The sequence below is a fragment of the Capsicum annuum genome, chromosome 4 (assembly GCF_002878395.1).
Source record: "Capsicum annuum cultivar UCD-10X-F1 chromosome 4, UCD10Xv1.1, whole genome shotgun sequence".
NCBI lineage: Eukaryota > Viridiplantae > Streptophyta > Magnoliopsida > Solanales > Solanaceae > Capsicum > Capsicum annuum.
The window spans coordinates 209,617,993-209,637,676 of NC_061114.1; the positions used below are offsets into that span (position 1 = coordinate 209,617,993).

The 19,684-nt window shown below is 35.3% G+C and overlaps 1 pseudogene; it reads right to left on the reverse strand.

Annotated features, from left to right (window-relative positions):
• Positions 1 to 1,675: 1,675 nt before the first annotated feature.
• Positions 1,676 to 18,818, reverse strand: LOC107868702 (annotated as a pseudogene).
• Between the last annotated feature and the right edge of the window lie 866 nt (positions 18,819 to 19,684).

Below are 19,684 nucleotides of genomic sequence, written 5' to 3' on the forward strand. Positions count from 1 at the left end.
TCTAATGAAGTTTCTTAGAGGTAATAGCAGTAAAGCAGGACAGATCTATCATTTGAGGTTGGGGTTCCCAGGAACCCAAACACTTTCATATACCTTGTAATTATATTAACAAATCTATTAAACATATATCAATGTTTAGTTAGAATCAAATCCATTAACAAAGTTGATGGTTGGGTCAGCGGCTGAAAGGGGGCCTTTTGAAGTGCTGCCCGCATGGGACTGTTGTTTGAGTCCCCCTGGACAACCCTTTTTAACAAATTATTTTATATAGAACCCACAAATCGGGATCCGCTTTTTTGGTAAATCATCTATAGTATAGAAAACTAAGAAACACTCCTATAATGAGGACGATCTATTAAGAAAAGCTATCAATAGTACGTTTAATGTCAAGTCACTTGCAAGTTATTTTTCGATCCCTTCATTAAGAATGATAACACTTGCATATCTCTGAGTACTGCAAATAGTATCAGACATTTAAGGTGGTTATGGGACTCTATTTTATGTCACGAGGAGAAATTGCAACGTGCAGAATAGTGCCCTGGAGCTGTGGGGACCAATACAAGTTTTCGTCTTTTTCGAATTTATACCAGTGGACAATGTGTTTAGCGTTCTTTTATTAATAATACATGTTGGTGTAGCAAACCATAGTTTTGTTTATCATTACTGGGAAATACACAAGTTGCTCCCTAAACTTGTCCCATAGATTTGTTCATACATAGCTTTACAGCTAATTTTTTACCTCCTACGTATTTTTGGCCGTATTGAATTTAATACCCTTCTGAAAATGGTGAATCAATCTTCTGAGGGCCGATGTATTACATACGCCACCATCGCCATGTCATATGTCACCTCAATTATTTTTTTCCACTCCATTTTCCTTTCTTTTCAGAATGGAAGTATTTGAAAGTCACAAAGTTTACTAGAGTTAATGGCCATACACCAACTATATATTGTAATATCTAGTACTTATTAGTTTACCATCCAAATGCAGACAAACTCTGCTGACTCAACTTCCAATATAAGCTTACTCATAGTAAAGAAAACTGACAAAAATAGGCACGAGGTTACTATATGAGAGCTACATGCAGTAAGTTGCTTGTTAATGAACAAGGGATAAGCATCCAGTATCCTCTCGAACTATGATCAAAGTTGTTACGATATACTTCAACTTCACACAGGGCCTATTATCCTCTGAACTTAATTTAAAGTATTTTTGTCACCATTTTATACTGACGCGACACTTTTTTTACATAAAAAGGGTCTCATGTTAAAGGTGTCACCCAAGTTAAAAAGGTTTACATAAGGTGTCATGTTATTACAAAAGAATGACAACAGTACACTAAAATTGAATTCAGGGGTGAAGAGACCCCCTTGAAGTTGAAGTGTATCGTAGCAAATTTGGTCATAGTTCAAGAGGGTACTAGATGCTTTACTCAATGAACAACCACTCGATCAAAAGGATAAAGGATTGTTCAATTAAAATAAGCATATGAAATCTTACTCAAAACGCCAATAAGAATAGTGAAAGTGTGCATTATAACTATGAATTTCGATCACATGATATCAAACGCACATTTAGTAGAAAGAACTTATGAAGATGCAAGAGAGAATTTTTATTTTATGGATCATACAACATACAGAAGAAGGAAAATCAACCAACAATCGATTAGTACTACTACTGCTTGGTTTTGGAGGAGAGTAGAATTTCATTGATCAATTTATCTATGTCAACATAAGATGATCCTGCTGGTTTTTTACCAGCTTCCTCAGCCAAATTCTGCCATGTTGGGTTCAAGGTGTATATGTGAATGAAAAATGGAGGGAAAGAGAGACACCAAATTAGAAAGTGTACTCTTAAATTGGAAAGTTCACTAATTTTCCCACACTGGTGGGAGAAGGAAACTTTGGAGTGTTTTTAATAAGGAACACTAACTCCACATGGATAGTGAGGCAAGAACAAGGTGGTGCCTCACGCTGTTGTCGTCATTGCTTGCTCAGCTCGGATTCGGATTTGGAGTTGGCAATCAATCCGTGAGATCTACCTTTTTAGATGAATTTTATTTGAAACTTGTGTTACAAGTGAAAAAATTATTCCAAAAAATCTGATATAATTATTTTTTCTCCAAGTGCGGGCGCATTTTTGACGCCATGCAAACGCATACGCAAATGCGACCCCTCGAGGGAAAATGCACACTGTTTCGTGTTGTAGGGTGACCTGCGGGCGCAGATGCTTTGCAAGTACGCGACTTGTGGGTGCAGATGTAGCTCAGAAGCTACTGAAATTTGCAAAACATCACCTGCGACCGCAGATCAAGCATAGGTCCAGCGCAGACTGTGCGCAGGGACGTGACTGCTACTGAATAGGTGCCTTTCTGCTGAACCAATGCATCCTTTCTGAAAGAACACATTAAAGGCTATAAATACCTATATATCCCTCAGGTATAGACATGATTTTTGATAGAAAAAACACTCTTCTTTTATACAAAAATTCTGTGTGATCATTAAGTTGTTGAGTGAGTTCGAAGAATCCAACAATTTGAGGTACCATTATTGCTCGGATTGAAAGCCATTTTATCCTGGGAGGAAGATTCCACAACCTCGGGTACAGTGAGGAGAATTATTCCTTAAGGACACTCTGTGAAGTCGGGAAACTTGGCTTTACATTTCTGTTTTATCTCTTTTGTGAAAAATTAACACATTTCTTGGATAGATTACTTTTAATCTTGTTTTGAAAGTGTTAAGGAACTTCATAAGTGTTCTTTTCTTAGACATAAACTTGTGTTGAAGTTGTTGTTGCCTGTATACAGATTGTACCCAAGAACATTGAAAATAACAATCTTAAGGAATAACCTTTCAGAATCTGTATTGCTTGTTTTCTAGAGATTAAAGCTTTAAGCTTTCTACTCCGTTTGAACTTAAATAGTGATTCAAACACATAAAATCTTCATCACAAGTTAAAGATCTCTTTGTTGACAATTGGAAGTAATAAAAACTTCATCATTAAACTAGAAACAAGAGGTGTTTAAAGTTGCTGCAACTTTTTAATACGTATTTCGATATACTAAAGGTACTGTCTTGTGGTGATAGGAAAATGACAACTGATAGTCAAATGTATGGTGTTGAAACAACTATGGCGGCAACTAGTATTGCCACGACGAGTTGTACTAATGCTCCGCAAGCTATGGCACCGACGGAGAAACCCAAAAAGTTCGTGGGTATTGACTTCAAGAGATGGTAGCAGAAAATATTTTTCTACCTCACAACTCTCTGTCTTCAAAGGTTCACATTTGAGGAAGCTCCGGAGGTGCCCGAGGAAACCTCTGAATAAGAGCGCTTTGTGAATGTGGAGGCTTGGAAACACTTAGATTTTCTTTGCAGAAATTACATCTTGAGTGGTCTCTAAGATGACCTTTACAACATGTATAGTGTAACAAAGACTACAAAAAAGTTATGGGGAGCGCTAGAACGAAAGTAGAAGACAGGGTATGCCGGAACTAAAAAGTTCTTCGTTGCAAAATTTCTGGAGTACAAAATGATAAACAACAAGTTTGTTGTTTCCCAAGTGCAGGAACTGCAACTGATCATCCATGATCTCCTTGCAGAAGGTATGATTTTGACAAATACCTTTATTGAATAATTTAAAAATGTTCTTAGTATTCACATGAACTTTCTTGTAAGTTTGATTGTGAATAAAGCATTTCAAGTAGCAGAAATAATAGAGAAGTTGTCACCTATGTGGAAAGACTTCAAGAACTATTTGAAAAACAAATGTAAAAAGATGTCAGTCGAAGATCTAATTGTACGACTACGCATTGAAGAAGATAATAAGGCTGCAGAAAGAAGGTCAAGAGGCAACTCTGCAATAAATGGAGCAAACATTGTAGAAGATGACCAAAACAACTCTAAAAAGCAAAAGAAAGTTGGAAATGAAAGCAATCAACCCAAGAAGAAATTCAAGGGAAAGTTCTTCAACAGTGGCAAGATTGGCCACAAGTCTACGGATTGTCATGCCCCGAAGAAAGGAAATAAGAAAAACCAAGCAAATCTGGCTGAGTCTAAGAAAGAAATGGATGATCTGTGTTCTATGCTTTCCGAATGCAACTTGATGGGAAATCCTCACGAATGGTTGATGGATTCTAGTGCCACCCACCAAGTTTGTGCCAATAAGGAGTTGTTTTCGACATTCACTCTGACTCAAGTAGAAGAAAAGATCTACATGGCAAACTTCGCTACTGCAAAAGTAGAAGGAACAGGAAAAGTATGCTTGAAGATGACTTCCGGCAAAGTGTTGACACTTAACAATGTCTTGTATGTTCCAGAGTTATGGAAGAACTTCATTTTAGTTTCACTTCTAGACAAAAATGAATTCAAACGTGTATTTGTTTCCGAAAAAATTATACTTAGTAAAGGAGAAGTGTATGTTGGAAAAGGCTACCTCAATGAGGGCCTATTCAAAATGAATGTAATGAATATTGAAATCAATAAAATTTTAAATTCTTATTACTTGCTTGAGTCTTACGATTTGTGACATGAATGATTAGGCCATTTCAAGTACAAAACATTATGAAAACTGATTAACTTAGAAGTTTTTTCAAACTTTGAGTTCAATAAATCAAAATGTCAAACTTGTGTGGAATCAAAGTATGATAAGCATTCTCATAAGTCTGTTGAAAGGAATTCCAGTCTCTTAGACTTAATCCACACTGACATTTGTGATATGAAGTCAACACCATCTCATGGTAGAAAAAAGTATTTCATAACTTTTATTAACGATTGCATTAGATATTGTTATGTCTACTTGCTAAATAGTAAGGATGAAGCAATAGATACGTTTAGGCAATAAAAAAATAAAATTAAAAAATTAGTTAGAGAAAAAGATCAAAAATATAAGAAGTGATAAGTGCGGAGAATATGAATCTCCCTTCACCAAATTATGTGTAGAGAATGGAATTTTCTATCAATCTACGACCTCGTATTCACCTCAATCTAATGGAATTACGGAAAGAAAAAATCGAACTTTGAAGGAAATGATGAATGTCTTACTTATAAGTTCAGGTTTACCGCAAAACTTATGGGGGGAAGCTATCCTTACGGCTAACCAAATACTCAATAGAGTGCTCCATAGTAAGACACAATCAATTCCATATGAAAAATGGAAAGGAAGGAAAGCCAACTTGAAATATTTCAAAGTGTGGGGGTGTCTAGCGAAGTTCCAAGTTCTATGCCTAAAAGGGTTAAGATAGGACTTAAGATGGTGGACTGTGTGTTCATAGGATATTCTAAAAGTAGTAAAGTATGTCGGTTTTTGGTTCATAAGTCCGAGTATCCGGATATCAATGAAAATATGGTAATTAAACTAGATAATGCTAAATTCTTTGATCACATTTATCTGTATAAAACTAGACATGAACAGTCTAGTGGAGGATCTAAATGACCTCGAGATGAACTAAGTGAGGATGTACATAATGATGTGAATCCGAAACGTAGTACACGTCAAAGAATGTTAACTTTATTTGGATCAGATTTTGTAACATTTTTCTTAGAAAATGAGCCTCAAACATTTAAGGAAATGATGGCATCTTTGAACTCATTCTTTTGGACAGAGGCAATCAATAGTGAGATTGACTCAATCTTAAGCAATCATACGTGAGAGTTGGTTGATATTCCTCCGGAAAACAAACCTTTAGGATCTAAATGGATCTTCAAAAGAAAAATAAAAGTGGATGGTACTATTGGCAAATACAAGGTGAGACTTATAGTAAAAGGCATCAAACAGAAAGAAGGCCTTGATTACTTTGATACATACTCTCCAGTAACAAGGATAACATCGATTAAAATATTAATTGCCTTGGCAGCGGTATATGGTCTTGAAATCCATCAAATGGATGTGTAAACTACATTCCTAAATGGAGAATAGGAGGAATAAATTTACATGGAATAGCCTGAGGGTTTTGTGGTTTCAGAAAAATAAAATAAGGTATGTAAACTTGTTAAGTCACTTTATGGACTAAAACAAGAACCTAAACAATGGCATGAAAAGTTTGACCAAACTATGTTGGCAAACGGGTTCAAGATTAATGAATGCGATAAATATGTCTATATTAAAAACACTCCAAATCACCAAGTCATTGTGTGTTTATATGTGGATGATATGTTGATCATCAGTGGAGACATTTCAGACATAAATGTAATGAAATGAATGCTCGAGAGTGTAACACCCCTTATTCAAGTACGTGTATTGGCATATTCAAGTACGTGTATTGGTCTTATTTATATAGAATTAATTTATTTTATTTTATTTTATTTATACCAGAATTTGCCCATCGATGATTTCATGCGAAGGTTATTGAAGAAGCTTTCCAACGATATAAAGATTTCCAAAAATGGATAGGTTTTGAATATAATCGAGCATGTTCGAAAATATAAAATGGTGGCCGGGATATTTAGGAATAGTAAATGTGCAGGAAAATTTCTTGCACACAAACTACTGAGGCCAGCCGAATTTTTGGGTCAACTTCAAATGATCATAACTCCCTTAATATAATGAACTGGGAGAGCTGTGACCTATGAAAAGAAATATCTTTGAGTCTTATTTCCAATGCAATTGGTTTCATCCAAATACAACGTCTGAGTAAGGAGTTATACTCGTTTTACTTCAGCCTATCAAAACAAATTTTTAGGGTCAACTTCAAATGACCATAACTCCTTGTACAGTACGAACTGGGTGGCCTACTTTATATGAAATAAAATCCCTTTGAATTATCCTTCCAACGATACCAATTTTACCCAAATTCGATATTGGATAAAAGAGTTATGCTCAATCTACTTTAGCTTATCAAAACAGTCCACCAAAGGACAGATTTGACATTATTTAAATTTTAAAGGCATTTTGGTCATTTCCTATTATATTAGGGACGGGAATATGTGTATATATACATGTATATGATTTCAAAAACTCATTTTCATCATCAATTATTAAGAAAAAACAAACCCTAGCCAAATTTGACCTTTAAATTACTTTTGATTCACCCGTAGAAATTCCAAAGTAATCCGATAACTGCGTTTTCATCTCGAGAGCTTCAAACGACACCTATTATTTGTACAAACAGGATTGCATAATCAACAGGTGAATTCTAAGGTATGAATATTGTTTGCCTCTTTTCTTTTCCATAGGTATATGTGTGATAGAGGATTATATGTATTAGTTGTTATTGAAAGGTGATGGAAATAGGGTTTTGAACTATTTTGCATGGTTTGGTTGTATTGAATTGTGGAAGGTGAATATGGTAATTGAGTTATGGAAGGTGGATATGCTAATTGAGTTAAGGAAGGTGGATATGGTGATATACTATTGAATTGATGATTATTTATGTGTATGGCTCAATTTGGATTAATGGATTGGTTGGAAGAATAAATGAATCCAAACTTGATATTGGAGGATGTTGTATGAATATACATGGCATGTGAATGTAATTGGAGTATAAGAGGGTTAAAGTGACACCCTTTATGGTGTAATTAAGGCTTACTACTTAACCACTAGTCTGGTGAATTCAAATAATTGAATTGTGACGTTTGGTTGCTAATACTAGATTGCTATATATGTTCATTGTAGATAAGTAATCCGAAAAGACGGGAAGTCCATTTGGGACTAGTATTGAAGGTTGACAGTCAGGTATGTAAAGCATACTCTATACCATATCTTTGGCATGAAAGTAAACAATTGTTCTATTAAGAAAGTTTCCAAAGTTATTCAATAACATGTGATCCATAATGGTTTTGTATGATGTCCTACGTTACAAATGAACTTGTTTCCACCCTACAAGATGTCAAGACATTCCAATACTTACTTGTTTTCCAAATCTTACATGTTTATTGCACTAATGAATGTCAGAAGGTATCCGGTTACTCAAACAAGATCCATGTGCTATTAATGACTCCAAAACGTTTCATTGATATACCAATAAGTTCCTACTTCATTGTTATGGCATTGATGACTCCAAAATACTTCATTGATGTGCTAATGAGTTCTTACTTCATCGTCATTGCATTGATGGTCTATTTATATGTCTCTTATTGATGTATCATTGTTTCAAAGTATCAAAAATGCGGTGGCGACCAAAATAACAATCTTAAAGATTAATTGAACTAAGTGATGGAAGTTCTCTCTTATCGGGTGGTATCCCAGGGGCATAAGCCTACCATGGGTCAATCCCTATTTATGTGTTTATGGGTGGTATCCCAGGGGCATAAGCCTATCATGGGTCGATCCCAGTTGATATGTACTGGAGGCAGCCTAATGGTCATAATATAGTACAGTAATGATTACAAAGAAGATAAGAACGAAGGTAAAGTGATTGAATAAATACAATGTACAGGTTGTCACAAGTTCTAGTAAGTATGGTCCACTCCTATTACGATTTATTCACTTGTTTTTGATTTCTATTGAGATCCTATATCATATGTGATTATCTACAGCTTTACATACTCAGTACATATTTTGTACTGAAGTCCCCCACGGGGGACCTGGATTTCATGCTGTAGGCACAGGTACCTTACCTCATACACCGCACAAGTAGGAGCCAGGATGTCCAGCTGGTTTTGGTGAGCTCCAGTTTTCTTCGGGGCTTTTCGTGTCATATCCAGTAACTTTTGGTATTGTATAGAAGTTAGTTATATGGCGGGGTGTGTCCCGACCTTAGTTAAACTCTGTGTATTTTCTAGAGGCTTTGTAGACCTAATGTACAGTCAAGGTGGTGTTTTGTTAATAGACGTGATGGCTCCAACGGCCAAGTATTATATATACATATATATGTGTGCTCGAGCTTATACAGGTGATTATTTCCTTTTATATGCGACATGATGCTGTCCGAATTTCGGGTTGTCATAGAGGTATGCATGAGAAGTATAAGGTTATGAGCTGGTTCTCCCGGGCCTCCTCGGTTACGGGTGCCAGTCCACCCCAATAGGATTTGAGGCGTGATAGAGAGCAAGTTCGATATGAAAGACCTTGGAGTTGCGGATGTGATCTTAGGAATAAGAATCCATAGAACTCCACAAGAGTTGGAATTTTCTCAGTCTCATTAAATCAAAAAGTACTTGAAAAATTCAAGTATATGGAATTCTATATTGCCAAGACTCCACTGGATGTGTGCTTTGCACTTCAAAAGAATAAAGGTGAAAGTGACTCACAATTAGAGTATGCAAGAGTATTGGGATGTTTAATGTATATAATGAACTGTACATGACCAAACATAACATGCGCTATAAGTAAGTTGAGTCGGTACACGAGTAATCCTAATAAAACTCATTGGATGGCAATAAAAAGAGTTTTGGGGTATCTTAAATACACTCAAGACTACATGTTGCATTATAATAAATATCTCATGGTACTTGAAGGATATAGTGATGCAAATTGGATCACCGGATTGAACGAAGTAAAATCACGAGTGGATATGTATTTACTATTGGTGGAGGAGCGGTCTCTTGGAAATCATCTAAACAAACATGTATTGCCTGCTCAACAATGGAATATCAATTTATCGCATTGGATAAAGCCGGTGAAGAAGCAGAATGGCTCCAGAATTTCTTTGAAGATATTCTTTATTGGCCCAAACCAGTGGCACCAATACGTATACACTGTGATAGCCAAGCGGCAATAGGTAGGGTAGGGAGCATGATGTACAACGGTAAATCTAGTCATATAAGATAGAGATATAATACCATTAGAGAACTTCTTTCTAGTGGAATTATCACTATTGACTATATAAAGTCAAAAGATAATGCGTCGGATCCACTTACAAAAGGCCTATCTAGAGAAGGAGTTGAGAGGACATCCAAGGAAATGGGTTTAAGTCCTAGGACAAGTCAGCATGGTGGTAACTATAACCTAGCAGACTGGAGATTCCAAGAGCTAGGTTCACGGAGATCAAACAAAGTTGTGTCTGACAGGTTCAACATTCTCAATATACCAACCCATTCTCATGATGTAGAAAATGTTTAGTAAATAAGGATAAGAATTAAGGTGAAAAGTCTTTTAATGATTATCTAAAGTTGGCAGATTTGACCAAATAGTTTAATCTGTAGGATTGAACATTTAGAAATCACCTATGTGAGGGCAAAATGGAAGCCGTTTCAAGGAGAATGTTAGTAAAGTCCTATTTTCTAAGCTCTCATAAAAATGGGACGTGTTCATGGATGAAAAGAACAAAACCATGAGAACCATAAACAATAAAAGACTAGTTATGTGATATGTGTTGTCTAGGTGTATATCAAAGCTCAACGGTTCAAATATATCAAATCTATCGATTGATCGAGTGCATCCGATGCATGTTCACTACGAAAAGTTCAAAGGGAAACCTATCTATCTAGATGCAATCACTCTTTGCTGAATGATCATATGCTTGTCCGTATCTTTCTTCAAAATATAGCCATTTCCCATTCATATAGGGGATTGTTGGGTTCAAGGTGTATATATGAATGGAAAATAATGGAGAAAATGAGAGACACCAAATTAGAAAGTGTACTCTTAAATTGGAAAGATCACTAATTCTCCCATATTGATGGGATAAGGCTACTTTGAAGTGTTTTTAATAAGGAACACTAACTCCACATGGATAGTGAGGCAAGAACAAGGTGGTGCCTCACGCTGTCGTCGTTGTCACTCGCTCGGCTTGGATTTGGATTTGGCAATCGATCGATGAGATCTATCCTTTTAGACAAATTTTATTTGAAACTTCTGTTTTAAGAGAAAAACTTAATCCAAAAATCTGATATAATTATTTTTTCTCCAAGTGCGAGCACATTTTTGACACCATGCAAATTCATACGCAATGCATCACGAAGGGATGTGACCCTTCGAGGAAAAAGGCACATTTTTTTGCACTGTAGGGTGACCTGCGGGCGCAGATGCAGTGCGGGTACGCAACCTATGGGCACAAATATAGCGCAGAAGCTACTAGAATTTGCAAAACATCACCTGCGGATGCAGATCAGGCACAGGTCTAGCATAGACTATCGCAGGGACGTGACTGCTACTGTATAGGTGTCTTTCTACTGAACCAATGAATACTCTCTGAAAGGACATATTAAAGGCTATAAATACCTAATATATATCCCTCAGGTATAGACATGATTTTTTACAGCAAAAACACTCTTGTTCTATTCAAAAACTCTGTGTGATTATTAAGTTGTTGAGTGAGTTTGCAGAATCCAACATTTTGAGGTACCGCTATTATTCGGATTGAAAGCCATTTTATCCTGGGAGGAAGACTCCACAACCTCAGGTATAGTGAGGAGAATTTTCCTTAAGGACACTCCATGAAGTCAGGGGACTTGGCTTTACATTTCTGTTTCATCTCTTTTTTTAAAAAATAACACACTTCTTGGATAGATTACTTTTAATCTTGTGTTGAAGGGGTTAAGGAACTTTATAAGTGTTCTTGTCTTAGACTTGAACTTGTGTTGAAGTTGTTGTTTCATATATACAGATTCTTGTGCCCGAAAACATTGAAAATAACATTCCATTCCAAACCTTTTTTCTTCATCTCTTTGCCTTTCTTCCCTGTCTCTCAAGATTTTCAGGGCTAGTATGCCAAAAGGACACTTTTGAAAACTATTTTGCCAAAGTGACACAAATCTTGAAAAATTTTCCAAAAAGACAATTCCACCTCACCACCAACTTTTCTAAGTTAACAATTCACCCACAAATTTTATAATAATTTACTTTAACCCAATACTTCCAACTTAATAAATTAATCCACAAGTTTTAAATAATACACTTCAAACCACTGCATCATCCACCATTATATATACAAGAATATCTAGGTTTTTAAAAATATTAAATAAAAAAAAATCAAAAGCTAAAAATAGAAGGTTGTTGTTTTTCCCTCCAAAAGGCTCTGATTTCGGCCACTTTTTTGGTGTTATTTTTTGGCAATAAGCTCGAAATCAGTCCACAAACATCATAAACTTGTCCATTACATCCAATACCATCCTATTTGTTTGGTATCTTCGCAAACACACTTTCCACCATTGTTAAAAATCTTGAAACCACTCACATTACTCAAAACTACTTTAGAAAGTACATTACAGCAGCTTAGGCGACTACAAGTTCATTTTTCTATTTCATAAACCCAACGATCATTGATTAGAAGCAATATTTGCAATTTTAAGGTTTTCGTACGGATAGCTGCCCAGTCATCGACCACTGATCGTCATTCATCGACCGTGAATATAACCCGACCTAGACCATAAGCATAATCTACCATCAATCAAAGCCTAATTCTAGGATATCTATTGTAGAATTTGTTCGATTTTTTGATGATTTCATGGGAGAATGGGTGGAGACTCCGAAATGTTGAAAGTGGAGATCTTTTACCAAGGTGACAATGCGCATTGTTGTTCGCCACAACAGTTCGTACGATGACTTGGTTGCAAGCGTAATGTAGAGCGAGGATCTAGATTGCACGTCGGGCGATGTGGTGATTAGTTATCTAATGCATTTGGGAGAAAAGGTGAATCCTACGATCATAAATAGTGATGTAAATGTGTGAATGTTCATTATGGATGTTGATGCAGATGGCTTTAGACCTATTTTGAGGATAAATGTAGTTGAGAGGTCTTTCGAAGGACCGGTAAATTCATCAGAACCCCCACCTCCACGCCTGCATGTCGATGATAATTTCAGTGATTATGAGAACAATGATGATTATCCTATTAATATAGAAAAAGATTCTATGCATTTTGAAGATATTTCATCGGACTCGTAAGACGATGAAGAAGACCGTGGAATAGGATCATAACCAGGACATTTCTTCCTCGATGGAGTCAATTTCTATATTGATCAAACATTCGCCGACAAGAAAGAGCTCAAAATGCTACTAGACGCAGCAGTGATGAGGTAGTATTTTGATTATTGTTTCGAGTTCTGCCTCTTCACTATGATTTTTTGCTGCTGCGTAATGACCTTAATCAGCTTTTCTAAAGCCTGGAGAAAATTGAACATACTTGGAGCGTGAGCTCTGATGTATTGCTCATTTCCTCCGAGCAATTCTGTAGAGGCTTGGCATGAACGGCAATGACTACATCACCCCCCCCCCCCCAGCATCCCCCTAATTTAGTTTAGGTTTTTATTTTACTTTATGTTTTAAAGTTTTTTTGTATTGTTCATTGCTGAAGAAGCTTTCGTCATAGAATTTTGTTACAATCAATTTTTTTGCTTAAAATCCATGTAATGAAATGAACAAGTTCAATCAATATAAGTATTTTCAGTTTGTACATTATGTTTTTCCTCTTTTTTGTGACTGTTATTTTTTTGTGGTTATTCTTTTGTACAGACAATATTTCAAAAATTTTTGCATTGTTAGATCGTATAGTCTATTTAGTCTATCATCGATCGTATACTCCATCAGTCCTCGACCTAACATAGTAGTCGATTGTCGACTATGTGAATCGATGGGCCATGTTTTGGGACTGGTGGAATAAAATAATTAAATTAAAAATGATATAAGCAGATAATAACATATTTTTGGACTGATGGAATAAAATAATTAAATTAAAAATGATATAAATAGATAATAACATGTTTTGGGGTTGGTGGAGTAAACTAATTAAATTAAAATGGATTTAAACTGATAATAACATGATTTGGGGCTGGTGAAGTAAAATAATTAAATTAAAAATGATCTAAACTGATAATAACATGTTTTGGGACTGGTGGAAGAAAATAATTAAATTAAAATAGATTTAAATAGACAATCTTGAGGACGTCACACATGGACTCAAATCCAGGTTGCAAATTTTATAACTGTGCAATTACGAAGGTGAGCCTTGTATGTCTTTTGTATAATGTTAAGTTAATAATTATGAAATTATAATTTATTTTCTAGGATAATGGCGCATGCTCGGCTCAATGAGCTATCACTTCCAAGCAATCCATCAACATTGAGTCCGGGACTCGAGACATCAAAATTTTGTCGCTTGGTAAAATTTAATCTAATACATAGGCTCCAAGAATGCGAAGAAAATAGAGATTTTCTTATGACTTTTTTCAAAGAAGCGGAAGAACAAAGGGATCACCTTAAAGTATTGCTACATGACACCCAAATAGATAGGGATCAACTAAAACAAAAATTAATTTTGGCCGAAAAAGGGAAATGGCCTAAAAATGATGTTATGTTCTATAATGCTAGTATTCATTCTTTGAAAAAGTGTAACATGGATGTAGTGATATTGAATAAATAATAATACTTCTATTTTTCTACAATGCTAATACTATTTTTGATACAATCATAGTCGATCAATCAACACCTCAACTTAAAATCGAGCAGCAATGTAATGATAGACTATGCAAGCAGTATATAAAAGATTAAATATTAATTCTATGAAATAAAAGAATGTTTCAAATATCCTACCAACAGATCATTCAACACATTAACAATATTAACATTCAAACATTTTTTTTTTCCATTTTCTTCATCATCTACATAGGTATTGTTGATTTCATCAACGATATCCATGAACCTAACTTTTTTGTCTTCTCCTCCTTCTTTGTCTGTTATTTCTTCCATTACATCTTCAACTTTATTTCCTTCATTTTCAGCATCTGTTGCTGCTGCTTCTTTCTAAACTTCTTTTTCTTCCTCAGTTTCTTTTTTTTTCTTCACCTTCAACAACTGATTCTTTCTCACCTTCCTTTTTTTCCTCAGAATGGATGATTTTCTTACCCATTTTCAACATAATCTACACCTGTTTCATAGACCATAAGTTTATCAACAAAAATAACTCAATGCTCAAATGAAACCTCCCCCTCCCCTATAAAAAAATAAAGAAATACCCCATCAAAATCCAACATACAGTATCATAATCAAACTAGTGCACCTAACCAAACTAATTAGCTATTAATTTTTTAATTTTCGTTATTTCATCCATCATATTTTAAAAAAATTTCATACGTCTAAAAATTGATTTCAATTTAGGGCATTCTCATTTCATAGACCACGGGTCTACGGACAGAAACAGGTCACTGTTCGAATCAAAAAGCTAAAATAAGTCTTCCACCATCAAACAGTTCACTACACACATCAATAACTGAACTAAAATCTAACATGCAGTATCAAAACACACCAATTGCTAAAAATCAAACTAGTGCACCTAATCAAACTAATTAGCTATTGATCTTTCAATTTCTACTATTTCAGCAACCATATTTTAAAAGAATTTCATACATCTAAAAATTAATTTCAATCTAGGGCATTCTTATTTCATAGATCCCGAGTCGATTTCATAGACCACGAGTCTATGGACATAAAAAGTTCACTGTTCGAATCAAAATACCAAATAACTCTTCAAATAATGATTATCCCACCATTCAACACTTTTTTGCTAAAAAAATTTGGAACTAAACCAAAACTCCTTAATCAACCAAATTTGAAAAAAAAATCTTACATCACTACGAATCGATTAGCAAAGAAACTTGTTTAAATGAATCTACAAATGATTGAAACATGATTTTAACTAACCTTATGAAGCAACAATGAGCCCTTAGTAGCTGGAGAAGAAGGAGAAACAAAAATAGCATTTGGGAAGAAAAGTTCTTGAAAGCGGGAGTTGGGAGACAATTTAAGAGGAGAGAGAAGGGTTTTTTTTATATTGGAAGCAGATGGATGTTAGTGTATTATGTTAAATTTGTAAATTTAGAAAAATGATACAATGGTCCCTTGGCCCATATACGTCCCTACTTTTTCAACTTTTCTGCACTTTTTACACTCTAACCCTAAAAAATAATTCAAAAAGAAATTTAGTGTCCATTTGGCAAAATAGTTTTGAGAAAGTGAGGTTTTGCCAATTTTTCCCAGGTTTTCAACTTTGTCCCTCTTCATATTACTGTCAATCTCCATTCCAACTCCCCATTGCCTACAACAGAACCAACAATTTGTCTGTTGTTCTACAAAGAATGGCCAACAAATCATTGGCACCCCACTACTAAGGCTTTTAAGTATTGAATTCCATCCACAATGAGTCAAGAACCCTCCAATAGCAGGGTGACTAAGGACTTGTTCTCGTAGACACCAACTTGCTAGCATCCCTCTTTCTTTGGTTTCTTCAAGGAATTTAAGTGAAAAAACTATTTTTTCGCCCGATACCATATCAGGCCTAATTATCCATAAAAAATCTAGTTGGCTATTGGAAAGTCCCCAGGCGAATTCTATAAGTTGGTTTGGAGTGATGGGAGTGATACTTCTAAAATTGACATAGACAACAAAATTTCATTTCTTGGAATTAAGCCAGTCTAGACACTTTGCTTCTTCTTTCCAAAGATTTGATCCTAAGTCCTCCATATTCTTGTCCTCAACATATTTCACAAGAAAATGCAATGGCCCAACAACGTAGATTGGAGGAAGAAGGGCCTGGAGTCATTCAAGAATTTCCCTCTCTAATGGTTCAAATGTATTAAGAATAATAGCTGAAACCTTTTTGCTTCTCTCGGTTTCTTGGAAAACGTACTTGATCATATATTCATCAGGATTTGTAGTTCTAATGAAAGTTGGAAGATCCCTCAAATGTATTCCTTTCATGCCCGATATCCAGTCCAAGGTTGTATCCAAATACCTATTTTTCAAGTAACTTTCATCTATAATTATCCAAAAAGATTAACCAAAGATATTATAAACCAAATTTAAAGCCCCAACAAACTTTAAAAGAATAACATAGGGAGATGGAGGTCATTTTAATATGGGAAAAATATGTATACCTTTAAGTGGAGTGTATCCTTTCTCAAAAAGATCGTGGTAACTGGCAATGCATGTAACTTAATAAACGACAAGAACTTGGGGTCCACAAGAAATCTTGAGGGATGCCCAAATCTTGATCAACAAAGAAAGTGGAGCTCATTGAACCATCGAAAATGATGCGTGAGATGCATGGCACATTAGTATTTTTGAGCTTTGTAAACAACTCTTCGAAAGGACCTAAACAAGAAGTGGTGGTAGACTCATAAAGAGAAGGAATGTATTGGGTGGAATTTAGGTCACATGGTGAGAGGCTATCAGGAATGGTCTCAAATCGAAAAGATGGTAAGCCATTGAGGCCATCAGGGCCACGAGACTTAAAGAGACGCTGATGGTTTTATTCATTGTTGACAAAGGTGATATGAAAGCCTTTATGGTGCAAGATTTTATCCAACGTCACCATTGGGTTAATGTGGCCTTAGGCAGAAAATGGTATGCAAACTGCATGAGGTTTGTCTAAATTTATTGCAGTAATGGAACACACCTATTTTATGATTTCTTTATCGAGCGTCTCTCAAATAGAATTCGTATAGTATTTTCATGAGGTTTAGAAATGCATACATCTTTATAGACGATCTAATTAAGAAAAAGTCAAATATTAATAAATATTTTAACATGAGAGGTTAAATTTAGTACTATGAATAGTGGCCTAATTACTATTGATTTTGTTCAGATCTGCAATGACTTATGTTGAGATTGTACAAATTAGCATTAGTTAAATAGTTAACAGTTAACATTTTTTCTGTTTCATTGTATTGGTTTCTGTTGCATTGCCTAACCGATTGGATGAGCTGGTTGAAGTTAGTTGTAACAACTTGCCAGCTCAGCTAGCTAAGAGGATGTCAACTAGGTAGCTTCTAGATGATTCTAGAAGGATTAGTTATACTCTATAAATAGTTCCTAAGTCACTCATATGAGAGATTGAATAACTGTATTTTCCTTCTACATCAATAAAGATTTCTGATTTCTCTCTTATTCTTCCCTCTTCTCTTAAACTGTAAGAACCATATATACGATGGTAGTGTAGTTTTCAACATGGTATCAGAGAATCTAGGTGATTTTAGGTGCAAGGAGATTGAGATTCAACTGAAGAAGAGTTTAGATCTCTGAATTCTTAGCTGAAGCATCAAGTGGTTAGATCTCTGTTTCGTTTATGTTCATCTGAGTTATTTTGTCTGCAATTATATGGATAGCTTAGGCTATTGAGAGAATAGATTTGATTAGTGTGGAATTCAGCCATTTTTTTTTAAGAATGACAATGGCAACTAAGATAGACTCTAGTGATCCATTGTACATAGGGCATCAGAAGTTTCTGGTGCTATATTGATCCCAATCAAACTTACTGGTTTAGAAAATTATGGAGTATGGAGTTGTTTAATGCAAATTGCTTTGTTAGGAAAGAGGAAATTTGGCTTTTTAACTGGAGCATATATTAAGGATAACTATAGAGAAGAACTACATGAGAAGTGGGAAACTTGTAAACAATTGTGCTCTCTTGGTTGATGAGCTCTGTTAGTATAGAATTATTATCTAGGATTGTGTGTTCAACAAGTGCATTCGAAGTGTAAAAGGATTTGGAGAGATTTGACAAAGTGAATCATATGAGGTTACATTAACTACATAGGGAAACCAGTACTTTAGCACAAGGAACTGATTCTGTCGCAACATACTTCACAAGGCTGAAGAACCTATAGAATGAGTATGATCCAATGGTTCCAGCACCATCATGTAATTGTCCAAAATTGAGAGACTATGCAGATTACCTATATGAATTAAGGCGGATTCAATTTATAAGTGGTTTAAATAATTTATATGGCTCAGCCCGGAGACAGATTTTGCTGAAGGGTGTTACACCAATACTTAATCAGGCATATGCCATGATAATGGAGGATGAAATGCAACACTTGAATTGTGGAGATACTTCTTTGAGAAGACAGATCCTATATCAATGTAGGTAAAATAGGACAGAACTCAATAAGCACAAGTCATGGACATCAAGGATACAATGGAAGGAAATATGACTACTGCCATTTTACTGGACATACAAGACAAAATTGCTATAAGATGATAGGCTATCCAAATGACTGGAAGCAAAAGAGAAAGAACAATTACAATAATAGAGGATCAAGATGATATAATCAGGGATTTGGAAGAAACAATGGACATGAAAATCAGTATACAGGTCAGTTTAATTCACAAACTAACTTTACTGATGCAGGATATCATGATTCACCAGATCATGAACGTAGCAAAGAAATCAAAAATACTCCTTTAGTCAAGGGACGGGCTTTCACTGATGAAGAATTTAAGTAGATTATGAATATATTGAACAAAGATTCCCTAGATGTAAAGGAAGCAAACGTGTCAGGTATAGATGCATGTTCATTATCTTATATTACATTACAACACTCGATAGTAGACTCTGGTGCTACTCATCATATAGATGCAAATGAGGTTGTGTTGTCAACTAGAAAAGTAGCTAGAACAGGAATGGACAAGGTGAACTTACCTAATGGTGCTAAATATGAGATTTCACATACTAAAAATGCTATGATTTTTCAGAATGCAACCTTGAAATATGTGTTGTGTGTTCCTAATATCAAGCTTAATTTATTGTTAGTATCCAAGATCACTAGACAGTTGTCTTGTTTTATATCCTTTTACCCTAACTTTTGTGTGTTCCAAGACCTCTACAGTGGCAGGGTGAGAGGGATTGGTAGAGAAAGAGGAGGCTTATACATCTTGAGAAGTGAATGTGAAGGTGGAGACTTATCAGAGGGACAAAGAAAGAAAGGAAATCTAGTAGCAGAGGTTGTTATGAAGGACATCAACCTTTGGCATAGAAGACTTAGACATCCATTTATTCAGGTACTGAAATCCTTAGATCTTGTGCATCA